Genomic DNA, 17,899 nt, shown 5'->3' with positions numbered 1-17,899 from the left:
CCAAAGGCTTCATTCTCCTTAAAATATCACCAAAAGTACCAAAATGAGTTCACAAAATGCAATGGAGGCTAGGGTTACATTTCTAAGCTTGAGAGGGTGGTGGAGGTTGAATGATCATGAAACCCTAGCCATAATATCCTTTAAATAGGTCCCAAAGCTCAAGGATTGGGTTTTCTTCCAAAAATAGTTGCCACACTGTGGCACCCATGGCCACGCCATGGCAGGTCATCAAAATCCCACGGTTATAAAAAATATTGACACGTTGTGGTGAAGCTTCACCATGCCGTGGCCATCCAAAATAAAAGTTTAACATTTGGAAATTAACGCATACCTGGAATGGGTGTTACAACTCTCTGATGATGTAAACAACTCGGGGGTAGTGCTCCCTCATCTCCTCATCGGTTTCCCATGTCCATTTGGGACCCTTTCGATGCTAAAATTACACCTTAACCAACTCCACCACCTTGTTGTACAAGGCCTTGGTCTTCCTATCAAGAATCGTCACTAGTCTCTCTACATAGTTCAGGTGCTCATCCACTTAAATATCATCCAACGGAACCACTATGGAATCATCAGCCAGACACTTCTGTAGTTGGGAGACATGGAAAGTGCAATGAATATGGCTAAGCTCGGCTAACAAATCCATCCAATATGCAATCTTGACAGCTAGACGAGGATCTTGAAAGGACCAATGAACATGGGCCCCAACTTTCCCCGCTTCCTGAACTGGATGATGACTTTCTAAGGCCACACCTTCAGGAGCACAAAATCCCTGACCTGAAACTCAAGGTCCGAATGTCATCTATCTACATTGCTCTTTTGATGGATTTCTGCGGTCTGGAGTCTCCCATGCACCAACTGAATTAGATCGGTGGTCTTGAGTACCACCTCAGTGCTTCCCATGACTCGATGTCCCACCTCTCCCCTACAAATTGAGTTCCAACACTTCCTCCCATAAAGCATATCAAAAGAAGGTCAGTCAATGCTAGCATGATAATTGTGATTGTAAGAGAACTTAGTTAACGGAAGATACATATCCCAACTCCAATGTCTGGATAGTCCACTCGCTTTGGCCGTCGGTCTGTGTAGTAGTGTAGTCGAGTACCCAACTCCTCATGGAATTTCTTCTAGAATCTACAAGTGAATCAAACATCCCTATCCGAAACCACCGATACGGGGACTCCATGATGCACCACGACCTCTCGGATATATATATATATATATATATATATATATATATATATATATCCACCAACTTCTCTACATAAATACTCTCCTAAATAGGGATAAAATGTGTGTTTTTGGTCAATCTATCCACGATGACCCAAATTGAATACACCTGTTGCGTTGTATGCGGTAACTTCATGATGAAGTCCATCGTGATCTCTTCCCATTTCCAAATGGAATACTCCACAATTTCATCATGTCATGAGGTCGCTGATGCTTGACCTTGGCTTTCATGTATGTTAAGCACCTCTCTACATACCAAACCATAACCCACTTCATGTAGGGCCACCAATAATCAGGTCTGAGGTCTCTGTACATCTTTGTTGCACCCAAGTGAATAGAGAACTTCGACTTATGTGCCTCCTCTATCAATAAATGTCGTGCATTACCCCAATATGGAACCTAAACCCTCTGATGCAAGGTCAACAGTCCCCTACTATTGTAATCAAAAGAGGACACTTGTCCTACGATACGCTCACTCTTGCAGTGCTCCTCTTTCATAGCATCGACCTGAACCTTGTTAATCCACTCTAGCAATGGGTAACCACCTTCATCCTCAAACATAGATCTCGAATAGGTGCGCTAGTCACCTTGTAACTTAGCATATCGGCCACCATGTTGGTTTTCCCGATGTGGTTTAAAATCTCGTTGTTATAGTCCTTTACTACATCAAGCCATCTATATTGCCTCCTATTCATATTTGGATGATCCATCAAGTACCTCAAACTCTTGTGATCCATATAAATGGTGTAACGGAAACCATAAAGGTAATGTTACCAAATATTGAGGGCGAAAACCACAGCCCCCAGCTCCAGATCATGCGTAGGATAATTCACCTCATGAGGCTTCAGCTGCCTCAACGCATAAACAATCACATGACCCCGTTGCATAAGCACTGCACCCAATCCCGTAATAGAAGCATCACAATAAACCACAATGTTGTCAACACCCTCAAGCATAGTCAGGATTAGAGCCTCGGATAATCTCTGCCTCAGAGTCTCGAATGTCGCTTTTTGTGCACGCTCCCAATGAAAGGTAGGTGTCTTCTTCGTCAACCTGGTCAATGGAACTGCAATCTTGGAGAAATTCTCAATGAACCTCCGGTAATACCCTACTAAGCTAAGGAAACTCTAAATCTCATATGGAGATCTCATAACCTCCCACTGCATCACAACCTCGATCTTGGCCGGATCGACCAATATACCCTTCTGGTTGACTAGATACCCCAAGAAATGCTCCTCGTACAACCAGAACTCATATTTGGAGAATTTGTCATAAATCCTCTCCATCCTCTAAGTCTCTGGAACCTCTCATAAATGATCATTCATGAGGTACGGTCCATGAATGCTGCTAGTGCATTGGTGAGCCCAAAAGGCATCACCATAAACTTGTAATGACCATATCGAGTCCTGATTCTTGAAAGTTGTCTTCTGAACATCCTCATCTCGAACCCTCATATGGTGGTAACCTGAATGCAGATCGATCTTGGAAATCCAACATGCACCCTATAGCTGGTCGAACAAGTCATCAATCATCGAAAGTGGATAATGGTTCTTGACCGTTAACTTGCTCAGCTTTCGATATTCGATGCACATCCTGTGAGAGACGTCCTTCTTCTCTACAAACAAAATCGATTATCCCCAAGGTGAACTACTTGACCTGATAAATCCCTTGTCTAACAGCTCCTATAGTTGTGCAGACAACTCATGCATCTCAGGTGGTGTTAACCGATAGGGTACCTTACTTATCAGAGTTGCACCTGGTACCAAATCAATTTGAAGCTCGACTTACCTCACCAGAGGCAATCTAGCTACAACCTAGAGAAATAAATCGGGATACTCTCGGACGATCGGAACATCATCAATCATCTTCTTTCCCTCTTCTCTAGTATAAAACACATAGGCCACAAAACCAGAACAACCCTGCTGAATATACCTCCTATCTCTCGCAGTTGAATAGAGAGTTGGTCCATGCTAAGCACCCTCGCCATGAATAATTAGTTCTCCAACACCCTCGCCATGAATAATTAGTTCTCCCCCACTTGGGGTTCGAACCCAAAGTAACTGGTGCTCGGATTCAATCATCGACCCATTAGGGCTCAAAAAATCCATCCCCACGATGACTTTTCTCTCGCACAAAGGAATATGAACCAAATCTATCAGATACCTCTCTCGAAATAGCTTAAGGGTATAACCCCAATGAACCCTCGATACTCTCGTTGGACGTTCATCGTTGATCTCCACCTCTCGCAGATAATCAAGCTCCCTAGGGGCGTCATCCAACCTCTTGTTGAGAGCAATAGATACAAATGATCAGGTGGCACCCTAATCGAAAAGAACCAAGGCTAAAACATCGTTCACTAAGAACTACCTAATCAACCATATACACATTAAGTATAAACAATAAAACAATAAATGAGATAGGGAGAAGATACATACCACTAACTACATCCGGTGTTGTACGAGTCTCATCGGCTATCGGCTGAAAAGCTCGACTCCTCACAACTGGCGACTCCGCCTGTCCCTGGCGACAATTAATGATCCTGATTGTCACCATAGCGGGTGATATAACCACTCATGCTACCAAATTAGGACAATAGGCCTTCTTGTGGCCCCTCTGATTGAAATGGAAGCAAACCAGACCCAAACTCTAGGTGGTGATAGTACAATCCTTGCTGTAGTGACCAATATTGCCACACTTATAGCAGCCAAAACCACCCACCTTACAAACCCCGTTGTGCATCGTGTCGTAGTGGCCTCGACCTTGATGGCCCTTCGATCAATGATCAAAAGTCTTGGGTCTCTTCATAAGACGTCCAACTGTCTACACCTTCTCTATCTTCCTCTTCCCAAGGTGATCCATGTCAATCTCTCGTTCACGAGGTCTGGCTATCATATCCTCCAATGTTTGACAGGCAGAAAAGCTAACAAACTCCCTGATATTCTCTTTCAGCATGTCTTGGTACCATGTCTTCTTCATCTCCTCGTCTATGGTACACTGTGGTACCAACAAGGCTTTCTCCCGAAACTTGGCGGTGATCTCTGCCTCAGTCTTAGTCGTCTAGCGCAAGTCCTAGAATTCCTTCGCTGACTATTACACCTAGATAGCAGGTGCAAAATCTGCTCGAAATCGGGTCACAAAGTCAGGCCAGGTCATGGCCTCGATAGCTGGTGCTCCCAGAGCATATCTAACCTCCTCCCACTAATCTTGGGCCCGCTCCCTCAAAAACCTCGCAACAAACCTCACCTTCGACCCCTTAGGGCATAAGCTCATCCTCTGGGCAAACTCCATGTCTGGTATCCACCGCCTGGGAGCAATAGGGTCTTTCACCATAAATAACTATGGTGCCCCACATCCCTGAAAATCCTTGAACATGAGGGTACGAGCTCCGTAATGCCCAACAGACATGTCGGTTTGATATACCTAAAAGCGCTCCTCTATCATCTCGATGATCCCCTCCTTGATCATCCCGAACATCACCAAGGTAGCATAAAGGATACCTCGCATAATCTCCGACGCGATAAACTCGTATAATCCCCTATCAATTAGTTCATTTCCCATACCCGAACCAGAACTAGATCTTGAACCTCCTGCTCCACCGTGTGTCATCACCATACTAAAACACAATATGCAAATAATCAGTTTACACACGAACAGGTTCATACTCCAGAAGTTCCTCAGAATCATCATGACTTTCCTTGACTCGGGTACATATCATGTGCTTTCAGTAGTATGGGCTCAATACGACCTTCCATACCTATCTGTACCTTCCTTAAGGATTTCTGCAAATCCTCTAAGTCACTTCCCTACTAACTAGATACTTTACTTTCACTACAGTGCGCCCTATGTACTAAAACATCTCCTAGACTTCCCTATGGTTCCGTTACCATCACTCACTGACATCAACTGCATAATAGACTCCCTCTAACACCTTCTAACTACCTCAAGAATATAATTACATGTCACTGCCATTAGATAATTCTTCGACTGCTAGGTACCATCCTACGACGATTGGAATCAAACAAGAGTTGTTCAATAGATTTGAACCTAACATTGTAAAATTACCTAGTCCCCACAACATGTAACTTAACATATTTGCTTAATAGTTAGCTGACATCATTTGGTGTCTCTAAAAGCACAAAGAAAGAAACTTTTGAGCATCGAGTAGTCTAATCCATTACATCACCTAATCAAGCCATTCTATCTACATCTGAAATCCATATTGGCATGTAGTTATACAAGCTTAACCAATCAGGCATATAAGGGTATCTCTCCTAACATTTTATCATGCAATCCTAAGCAAATCCTTAGCCCTAATCTACATGCAATTCTCATATACTCATATTAAAACAATAGCATACACATGCATGAGGTATTTTGGGAAATACTTTCTTGAGTTCGGCCGATTGCACGCAAAAAAAACCCTTTTTATTTGTAAAATTATATTTAGGAAAGTTGTTCTCTTTCAAAAATTTTACCAATTCTTCAGTTTGAGTTCAGGTGTAGCTTTTTGTTTTGAGGTACTTTCACTTTTGACCCTTATATTGAGATTTATTGCATTTCGGTCATTAAAATGTAAGACTTATGGATGGGAGGGGATATTATGGCCATTTTTGGAATCGTGGGGCGGAGCCATATATGTTGGGCGTACATTTGTTGACGCTACGCGTACGAGGCGAAGTCCCAAATCCTAATATTTAGGGTTTAAACCCTATTCATTCTTCATTAACTCTCAAACTTGGTTCCTTTCATCAGCCTCCATCCTCTTAAAATGTTTTTGCAAACCCTAATCTACCTTGTGAGCATTTTTGAGCTTGCGTGTGTGTGTTTTGTGCCTTCGAAGAAGAAGGAAGGAAGTAGAGACCATCTTGGAGGATTGAAGCACCTTAGATCCAGAATCACACCATTATTTGGCATCTCTTGGACGTATAAAGTCTAAACTTGGTGAAGTTATACTTAGATCTTATTTTGAGCTTGATTTTATGTTCTTTGGGTCCCATAAGCTTGGTATTATGATTAGGAGTTACTCTAATCCATTTGAGTTGTCCTTTCGAAGGTTTTGGAGCCTCTTGAGTCATAAAAATGTAATATTGGACACTAGTTTCTTCTCATGCATCGTCTTAATGGATTAAGAGGTTAGGATCTTTGGTGTTGGGCACTTAATGGCCATGCAAGACCATAAAGTTGGAAACTTTATGGTCAAAGACATCATTTTGGACTTGGATCTGGAAAATGGACTTAAGGGCATAAGGATTAAGCTCTTAATGAGTTGGTTTGGTAGCCAGCTGTGTACACTGGGCGTACAAGGCATACGATATGTGTACGTGGTCAACAGGCTCATGCATGGTCAACCAGCACATACATTGGGCGTACTTAGCTGGGTTGACTTGGTTGATTTTTTTTGGGAATTTTGACTTTTACCTGATTTTAACCAAGTTTGACCTAGGGGTATTTTTGGTATTTTGGATTGTGTTTGAGAATTGGTCATTTGGATGGATATGTGACGGTTAGAGCTAAGATTCGGAGTCGGTACCTAATCAACTATTGTTAAGATTGAGAGGTGAGTCTTCCTTACTATACTTGTGGGTCGAAGGCACCAAGGTCGACCCATTGGATTGAAAATCCTATTATATGATAGTATGTTATGATGTTGTAGAGATTTGTTAGATCGGTATCCTAGTATATAGGATGTTAGCATGTGGTAGTGATCTGTAGATCTGCTTGTTGTTTGTGGACTGGTTATATGTTTATATGTTATGTATAAGTCAACATGTTATGGTTGGATGGGTTGAGGCAGTCCTGGTTTGTGCTGAAGACCAAGATACTCAAGGCGGTCTAGATAGGCTGTAGGCCCTGTGAGGCTGTCTAGTCAGGCCCAAGGGCCGACGAGCGGTCTAGATAGGTTGTAGGCCTTACGAGGCGGTCCAGTCATGTCGAAGGCTCAGAAAGCGGTCCGGATAGGCTATAGGCCCTATGAGGTAGTCCATTTAGACTGAAGGCTCATTTGTGCATGCTTTTGTTTGTTATGTTTATATGGTGGTACTTTGGGGGAACTCACTAAGCTTTGGTTTACGGTTTTAGTTTACTATTTTAGGTACTTCTTATGATCGCGGAAAGCTGAAGACGTGACCGTACACATCCTCCTATTTTATGGCCTTATGATTTTGGGATACTTTGATATTGATAAACACTTTGGAAAAAATGATTTTGTAAACATTTTATGATTATGGGTTGTTTTGAAAAGTTTAAAATTGTTTTGATTTTTGAGACGTTAAATCAGACATGCCCGAGAATGTGCACGAATCCCTCAAACCACGGCTCTGATACCAACTTGTAACATCCGAAAAATTCTAAGTAAATTTTTTTCTTTAAATCGGTCAAAACCACCATTCATTCAATTTGAAAACCAATCATAGTATAAATCAGTCATATAACCATTAGAGTAAAAAATAGATCAATCATGTGGAACACCAATGGATGTAGTACAATCGAGTTCTTCCCCTTGGAACCGAAAGTACCTGAAACCATCAACATAAAACCATAAGCACAAAGCTTAGTGAGTTCCCTAAAATACCCTATACCATACATACATCTCAGCTTGAAGTTGTAATATGTCTATTTGTAACACTCATAAAATCATAAGAAATTTAAACTTTTTAAACCAACCCAAATTCATAAATTGTTTACAATCATTGTTTTCAAAACATTTTCAAACATCAGAGTCTCCCAAAATCTAAGTCCTAAATAAGAGGATGTGTACGGTCATGCCTTCACCTTCCCGCGTATTGATGATCTCTTTGATCAGTTGTGGGGAGCTTCGTTCTCCAAGATAAATCTGAGGTCTATGTATCTTCAGGTGAGAGTGAGATAGGAGGACATGGAGAAGACAACGTTTCGGACTCGTTATAGGCATTACGATTTCATGGTGATGCCATTTGGGCTCACCAATGCGCCTACTGTGTTTATGGATTTGATGAATCGGGTATGTATGTCGATGCTCGACCGATCTATCGTTGTTTTTATTCATGATATCTTGGTGTATTCCAAGAACAAAGAGCAGCATGAGGAGCACCTTCAAGAGCTTTTGGGGGTTTTGAGGTGATAACGGATTTATGCCAAGTTCTCGAAGTGCGAGTTTTGGTTACAAGAGGTTCAATTCCTTGGGCACCTTGCTAACCAGGATGGGATCTTGATCGACCCTGCCAAGATCGAGGATGTGATGCAATGCGAGGTTCCCAAATCTCCCTCAGAAATTAGGAGTTTCTTGGGATTGTTAGGGTACTATCAGAGATTTATTCAAGACTTCTCCAAGATTGCGGTGTCCCTCACTTGTCTGACGAGGAAGGGGGTGGATTTCAGATGGGGCCCTGAGCAGCAGTAGGCATTTGAGACTCTTTAGAAGAGGTTATGTGAGGTCCCAATATTGACCCTCCCAGAGGGGGTCGAGGATTTTGTGGTATTCAGTGATGCATCTATCACTGATTTGGGTTTGGTCCTCATGCAGAGAGGACGAGTGATTGCTTATGCTTCTCGGAAGCTGAAGCCGCATGAGACGTAATATCCTACGCATAACCTGGAGTTGAGGGAAGTGGTGTTTTCCCTCAAGATTTGGAGACATTATCTGTATGGGTTGCGTTGTACTGTCTACACGGATCACAAGAGTTTGAGATATCTGATGGATCAGCCGAACCTGAACATGAGGCAGCGCAGGTGGGTGGACGTAGTCAAGGATTATAACTACGAGATCCTTTACCATCCAGGTAAAGCGAATGTGGTAGCAGATGCGTTGAGCCGCAAGTCAGCAGGGTCTTTGGTCGGGGAGGTGTGTATGAGGATATCAGTTGATTCCTTGCTTTTGGAATTGATCAAGGAGGCTCAGGCCAAGGGAGTTTGAAAGAATAATTGGAAACTAGAGAGGATCCAGGGTGAGATCGACAAGTTCGTTCATATATAGCTGAGGGTTATTGATCCATCATGGTCTACTTTGTGTTCCAGTTTCAGGCAGGGTCAGGCAGATAGTGTTGGATGAGGCTCATAAGACTCGTTTTTCTATTCATCTGGGGCCACTAATATGTATCAGGAGTTACTGGTGGCCTTGAATGAAGAGAAAGATGGCCTAGTATGTCAAGAGGTGCTTGACCTGCAAGATGGTCAAGGCCGAGCATCAGAGGCCGCATGGCAAGCTGCAGCCTCTGGAGGTTCCCATGTGGAAATGGGAGTAGATCGCCATGGATTTTTATCACCAAGTTGCCGAAGATGACAAAGTTTTTTGATGATATGCGGGTCATTGTGGATCTATTGACCAAGAGTGCCCACTTTTTGGCTATCTGGGAGAGCTGTTAGGCCGAACATTTGGCTGATGTTTATGTCCGAGAGATTATTTCTCACCATGGGGTTCCGGTTTCCATTGTTTCTGACTGAGATGTTCAGTCACCTCCCGTTTCCGGTGGAAGTTCCACAAGGAACTGGGCATGAGGTTGCATCTCAGCACCGTATATCATCCGCAGACCGACGACCAAAGTGAGCGGACGATACAAACCCTTGAGGATATGTTGTGGGCATGTGTTGGTGGGAGTTTGGATTCCTACCTACCTCTTGCGAAGCTCTCCTACAACAATAGTTATCACTCCTATGCATTTTGAGCTCTTGTATGGTCAGAGATGTCGTACCCCAGTTTGTTGGGGAGAGGTTGCTCACAGGGTTATGGGAAGGACTACAGTAGTCCTTCAGACCATAGAGCTTTTTTAGCAGATCAAGCAAACACTGCATACCAATCAGATTCGGCAAAAGAGCTATGCCGATACGCGTCAAGGTGGATTACAGGTTGGATCTACCCGAGTAGCTTCGTTAGATTCACAACACCTTCCATGTTTCACAGTTGCAAAAGTGTGTATTGGATGATGATGCAATGGTTTCCTTGGATGATATTTAGGTCGATGAGCGTCTGAACTATGTTGAGAGACCGGTGGCTATTCTGGAAAAGAAGATGAAGGTCCTGTGCAACAAGGAGATACATTTGGTAAAGGTACAATGGCAACATCGAAGAGGCTCCGAGTGGACCTGGGAGCCGAAGACAGAGATGCAGGAGCATTATCCTGAGCTATTTGCCACGATAGACTTTGAGGATGAAGTCTAGATCAAGTGGGGGAGAATTGTAACATCCTGATGATAAGGTACTTCTAATTTCAACCCTATAATTTAATTATGTTGCATTTTGGCCCCTAAGTTCAAGAAAGTGTGCAAAAGGAGCCCTAGTGGCATTTTAGTAATTTTGGCCTTGGGGGAGTACGCCATGCGTACATGTGTACGCTGAGCGTACTAGGGCACGCCCTAGTATGCTGGGCATACATGTTGTACGTGGTCGTTCTTGCTAGATTTGGAAACCCTAATTTTTATGGTTTAGCTAATATTTAAACACCCTTATGGCTTCATTTCCCCTCACCCCATCAACCTCCGTCCCTCTTGAGACGTTTTGCAACCGTAGTTCCCCTTGAGAATCTATTTCAACCTAAAACTGTGTGTGTTTTGTGCTTAGAAGAAGAAGGAAGGAAGCCAAACTCATCTTGGAAGAGTGAAGCATTTTGGATCTGGATTTTCTACATCATTTGCAACCATTCAAAGGTATAAAGCTTGCATCTTTATCCCTCTAGCATATAGATCTAGATTTGGATGTCTTTATGGAGCTTTTTGGTCCCAAAATGTTAGATCTTGAACATGGCATGTTCTTAACCTTTAAGTTGTCCTTTCAGACTCTAAGAGGGGTCTTAAGTCATAAAAATGGGTTCCAAATGGCTAGTTGTAACATCCAGACTCCTAGGTATAATATTTAATTAATTTATATTCATATTGTCAGAGAAACTCGACAAGTTGGAGGCCCCAACTCGCCGAGTAGAGAATTAAAATGGCCGCGTGATTTTTAGAGTCGACTCGACGAGTTGGAGGACCCCAAATCGACGAGTAAGAGTTGGGTGTGAAACCCCTAATTTTTAGGGTTTGTGTCCTATTTAAAGGACCTTAAGCCTTCATTTCCGCCTCCCTTATCATCTTGACACACTGACAGAAACCCTAATTGATTTGTATTCATCTGTGAGATAAAGAAAGGCTAAGATTGTATGTTCTAGTGCATTTTTGGAAGGAGATTGAAGAGCAAAAGGCTTGGAACGAGAAGAAGCCCTTGGATTCGGTGTTCTTTCAGTGCTATCTGCTATTTGGAGGTAAAAAGTTATCACCTTGATCATTGTTTGGTTAGATCTCTTGACTAGGAGTTTATGGCCATTTCCATTAAGTTGTTTAAGCTTACCATGGAGTTGAGACTTCAGATCTAGACACTATGAGGTCCCTTGGGCCTAAATATTCAAGCTTTATCAAGCTATTGGCAGCTTCCATGCATTAAACCCTCTATAGAGCTTGTTTTGGCTTTTTGAGCCATATATTCCATGCATGGATGTAAAGCTTGCAGCTTTACGTGATACTTCAGCCTTAAAAGGCTAGATCTAGAGTATGAGGCCTTAGTTTTGCTTAAAACGTCTGAATGAGAGAATGGATTGAAGGGACTTGACAAGTTGATGAGCCAATCAACGAGTTGGCTAGGGTTTTCCCCGATAGTCTGGACGCGTTACAACTCGGTGAATTGGTGAGGCAACTCGACCGGTTGAGTTGGATTTTCCTGATACTTCATAGAAAATGAAGGAACTCTACGAGTCACAGAGATGCACTCGACGAGTTGGGTCAACATGGACTGTTGACTCGAGTGTTAAGTTCCATTGACTTTTAGGGTTTGGTCAAGACATGAATTATAAATGGAGGGGTAAAATGGTAATTCATCCTTTCCAAGAGTTAGAGAAGGGGTTAGCCTAACTTTTTAGAATTGTGGTTACAAAGTGTTAATCAGAGATGATTATGACATGTAGGCGAAGTCTAGACCGTTCGAGGGGTACAAGACCTACTTGCTTACTTATGAGGTGGGTCTTCTCACTATACTTACCTGAGTGGTAATACTGTGTGACCGGATGGTCTTATTTGAGTTATCGACCGGAAGGTCCTATGTGCTTATACTGAGTTATGTGATATTATGCATTTTGTCTTTGTGATTTATGCTATATATTATTGTGTGCCTTACCGAGTTAGGACTAGAGGGTCCAAACCGAGTCGTGAGACCGGAGGGTCTTCACTGAGATACAGGACTGGAGGGTCCAACCCGAGATATGAGACTGGAGGGTCTTCACTGAGACACATTACCGGAGGGTCCACACCAAGCTGTGAGACTGGAGGGTCCTCACCGAGACGCATGACTAGAGGGTCCATGCCAAGCTATAGTCATAAGAGGCTTATCATTTGTGTATGTGGTACTTTGGGGGACTCACTAAAGCTTCGTGCTTACCGTGTTGTGTGATATGTGTTTCGGGTACTTCTCAAGATCGCAGGAAGACGTCGGCTTGATTGTACACACCAGTTAAAAATTATGTTTTTGAGGATTCTGGGATATTATCAAACATTTGTTGGCTTGTGTTTTGACAATTATACATTTTTTGGTTTTTGAGAAATGTGATATTGGGTGTTATGTGATTTTAAAAATGAAAATTTTATTTGAAAATTTAGAGTGTTACACTTGTTTTGCTTCATACATCATTTAGAGGGTCTTAATGAGTATTTTAGCCATGGATCTAAATTATGGACGTATGCCCTACGTACGAGTTCAACCACCCTGATGGTGGTCAATATGCAAGGACGGAGTACGCCCAACGTACCTTCAGAGTATGCCCAACGTACTCGCACTAGGTCAATTCGGTTGGGTTGACTTAGTTGGTTTGACTAGTTGACTTTGAATTTGACCAAGTTTGAATTAGAGGGTATTTTGGGATTTTGATGGAAATTGGTCATTTGGTGGGAATAGGTGTCGGTTAGAGAGTTGAGATTCGGAGTCGAGACCTGATCAGCTTTTGCCCAGTTTGCGTGGTGAGTTTTCCACACTGTACTTTTGGGTTGAAGTCACCAAGAACGACCTATTGGATTGATATCCTGGTTTATCGTATATTTCCATGATGTAGTGATCTGCTAGATCAGTATCCTGGTATATAAGATCATGTTATGCTTAGTGGTTTGTAAGATTTATCTGTTGACTGGTTATATGTGTGCTTATCTGTTACGTATATGCCGACATGGTTTATGTGTGGTTGGGTTGAGGAGGACTAGTCTAGACTGAAGGCCAAGAGACTCAGGGTGTCCTAGATAGACTGCAGGCCTGATGGGTGTACTAGTCAGACCGAAGGCCTGGAGAACGTTCTAGATAGGCTGAAGGCCCAATGAGGTGTACCAGTCATGTTGAAGGTTCTGTGAGCTTACCAGATAGTCTGTAGGCTGGTGGGGAATTCCGGTCAGGCTAAAGGCTTTGTATACATGATGTTTGTGATTATGTTTATGTGTTGTGTTGGTACTTTGGAGGAACTCACTAAGCGTTGGCTTATAGTTTTGGGTTATGTTTCAGGTACTTCGGATGATTGCGAGAATGCGAAGGCGTGACCGTATACATCCTATTACTTATGAATTATGATTTCGGGAGACTCTGATATTTGAAAATGTTTTGAAAACAATGATTGTAAACAATTTATGAATTTGGGTTGGTTTAAAAAGTTTAAATTTCTTGTGATTTTATGAGTGTTACACTATTTCACCCCCCGAGCTTATTTCATACCCGATTATATTTCAACTTAATCAGTATTTTTCAACCGAACGGGTCTATTTCACCCCGATCCTATTTCATCCCCAAGTCTATTTCAAATCAATTGGTGATTTTCAACCGAACGGGTCTACTTCACCCCACATACAATCAGCATACAGTCATATCAAAAATAGTCACAAAGACAAAAAGCACATATAGACATATCAACAAGTGTTACAAAGGCATTTATCATCCTACAAACATAATCCAGTGGGCTGGCATTGGTGCCATTGACCCATGAGTATAGTGAAGAGACGTACCTCTTAGTCGATAATCAACTACTACTGGTCTCACTGCTAGAAAATACCGATGTGATGCACCACCTATATAGTTACATAAGGTACGCCCTTAGCTCTTCTTCTGAAACTAGGAGTTTGATCAATAGTCAACGAGAAAAGGCAACGGTCAACGTTGAATTTAGTCAACATCCACGTCATGGCCATCGATGACCACGTCGTGGCCCATATATGACAATACAAACTATAGTGGTGTTGATTATGATGACATTTGCGGAATTGATAAGATCTAGTGAATCATAGTGGTGTTGTGGGCTTCCCAACCTCCATACTACCTATGAGGAATCTTGGCATATCATGTTTCATGATTGCTATAACCAATTAGGGATGAATGATAAGCTTCATATTGAATCCTAATGATAAACACACAAATGTTCATTGTGATGAATTGCCTTGGTTAACCAATTCTCTCCAATATTTGAGCATCTCACCATCTTGCTTAATTGCAAGTTTTCTAGTTATTCAAGGTTTTCAGTTTTCAAGCAATCATAACACCCCCATTTTAGTTTAATTGTAGTTAGTTAGTTTATTTACATTGGTTCTATTGGATTGCATTGGTGATTGAATACAATCATTTCCCCGAGGATCGATACCCCTTTTTACCATTATACGTTTTATTTGCAAACAAATGGTGTAATTTGCTTGGTGGAGTTGACATGCCACTAGCTGCCCGAATTTCGAATCATCACTTTAACATGTGAGTTCATAGTTACTTTCATCTTACACATAGATACAAAATATTTAGATAATTGAATGTTATATGTGCTTAAGTGCAAAAGTGTTATGTGTTAGATGAAATATTATAAAGATAGATCTTATATGATATATACCATATATGTATTTTATAAATATAATACATTGGATAGCGATGGGTAGTGAAAGATGTCATAGTACGATAAGATGCCTTGTTATGATAAAAAAAATGTAGGCAATGATAAAATGACACAACTTTAGAATTGGTACTAGTATGCCAACGATGTAGTAATGGTACTAGTATACCAATGATGTAGTCACCTAACAAAGTTAGGGTTGTTTACTATTTGGATAAAACCGAATTGTCCAATTGGACAATTTAGATTGGACTATTTGGTTCGGATATTCGGATTTTTGGATTGGTTTTCAACTCAACCGAATTATTATTTTGGATTTCGGATTGGTTCTGGTTTATAAAATAAGAACCGAATAGTCCAAAAAAACCGAATAAACGTTTATTATTTATTTATTTATAATATATATCTATAGTTATCTATTAAATTTGTAATTTATTTTTCCAAATAGGTTCAAAACGTTTCTTCGGATAAAAAAACATCAATATGTATTATCTCTCAAAAGTTTTTTTATCTATGAAATATTTCTATAAAATATTTAACTATAATATATCTTTTTAGTAGTTGTTTATAAATTTAAAATCACAACTAAATAATTTGTTTTCGCTTCTTGTGTAAAATTGGGTAATTTATAATTATATGTTGTTTTAAAATGCTTCGGTTTTTGAAAACCGAATTATAAAAACCGATCCAACCGAATTGTAATTGGATCGGATCGGATCGGATTTGAATTTAGTTTGGACTATTCGGATCCATGTTTTGAAAACCGAAATCAATTTGGATTCACTTGATTGGATCGGATCAAACCAATCCATCAAAACGAACACCCCTAAACAAAGTATAGGTGACAACCACCAGACTATTCATGACCGTCATATGGAACATTGGAAGCGATGAACTTCATGCCTATTAGATAAACACTGGCAATGATGGACTTCATGCCTATTAGATAAACACTGACAGTGATGGATTTCGTGCCTATTAGATAAACACTAACAACGATGGACTTCGTGTCTATTCCTTAGGACAAATCCTTAGGAACGAAAATAGAAGGAAACCTACTGACATGTATTATAGAGTAATCCTTGTAACAGTACTGTCAGCAACGATTATTAAAAATAACCATTAAGAATGAAAATAGAAGGAAACCTACTAATATATATATATATATATATATATATATATATATATATATATATATATATATATATATATATATATATATATATATATATAATTTTAAACTAAGTTATTTATGTGGCTTATATGTATTGAGTACTTTATCTTTTAATTTAAAACTTATTATGAAATATGTCTTTCCTTTTAAGCCAAAATTTATCGTGAACAAACAAACTTATGTTCAAATAATGAATTCGTGACTTAATTTCAAGCTTTTAGGTCAAAATTGGGACATTTGTGTAAAAAAGAACGTGTTCTTAGCGTTAGGAAGTATTTTCAACATTATACACAATTTATTATAAACCAAGACAAATTTCCGTTATGATATGAAGTTGAATTCCATAAGAATTCAAACCCTTATGGCTTATGAGATTAAAAGTTGGAAATAGTTGGAAATAGAAAGAATATCCGAGTTTCCCAACCTACGTTCGAATTCCTTCTATTTCCACCAAACAAACGGGAGTTTTGCACGTATCAACATTCTCAAAATAGTAGTATGTATTCCACTCTCTCATCTACTATCTACTCATCACGTTCTTTCTAAAAAAAAGCCAAAATGCAATATTACATAATTAAAAGACAAAACTGCAAAAATGGTCCCTGTGGTTTCTCATTTTATGTGGTTACGGTCCAAACGTTTGAAAAGTTGTAGATATGGTTCTTTTCAACAAGTTTTGTTGTGGTTTTGGTCCCTCATCCGTTAGTTGGCTGTTAACTTTTTTAAAATGACAATTTTACCCCCAGGGACCATTTTCGCAGTTTTGTCTTTTACCATACTATAAGGACCATTTTTGCATACATTCTTTTTTATTTTATTGAAGTATTATATATTAATAGATATTTTTAATATATAATATTATATATTAATAAATATTCTTTTGTTGGATTATTAATTTATTTTAGTTGATTTCGTTTAATTTTTTTTGTTGGAGTAATTCTTTTTATTGAATTATTATATATCGATACATATAGTTTTTAATAAATAATATTTATATCATAATAAATATTATATTATTGGATTATTAATTTATTTTAGTTAATTTTTGTAATTCCTTTTTTTTAGATTATTTTTCATTGGATTATTACTTTTAATTTATTATTTTATTCATATACTAAATATTGTTTTTTATTATTAATTTAATTTAGTTAATTCTATTTTTAAATTTTTTTTGTCGAAATAATTCTTTTTATTGAATTATTATAAATCAGTACATATAGTTTTTAATATATAATATTTATATCATAATAAATATTATATTATGGGATTATTATATATTACAAAACATTATTTTTTTGGATTTTTAATTTCTTTTAGTTTATTCTTTTTATAATTTCTTTTTTGTTGGAGCAATTATTTTTTATTAGATTATTATATATCAATAAATACTATTTTTAATATATAATATTTATACTATAATAATTAATACATTATTGGATTATTAATTTTGGTAATTTCTTTTTTGTTTTTTTGAATTATTTATTTATTGAATTATTACTTTTAAATTTATTATTTTTTAAGATAATAAATATTATCGTATTAGATTTTTATTTTATTTTTAATGTATACTATTAATTGTTTTTAATTTTATTAGCACTACAAAGTTGTCGAAATACATAAAAGTATCACTTATCATCGTAAAAAATTGGCAGGA

The sequence above is a fragment of the Lactuca serriola genome, chromosome 8 (genome assembly GCF_051521515.1).
Source record: "Lactuca serriola cultivar US96UC23 chromosome 8, Lser_US96UC23_V15, whole genome shotgun sequence".
NCBI lineage: Eukaryota > Viridiplantae > Streptophyta > Magnoliopsida > Asterales > Asteraceae > Lactuca > Lactuca serriola.
This window is presented reverse-complemented; position numbering follows the sequence as displayed.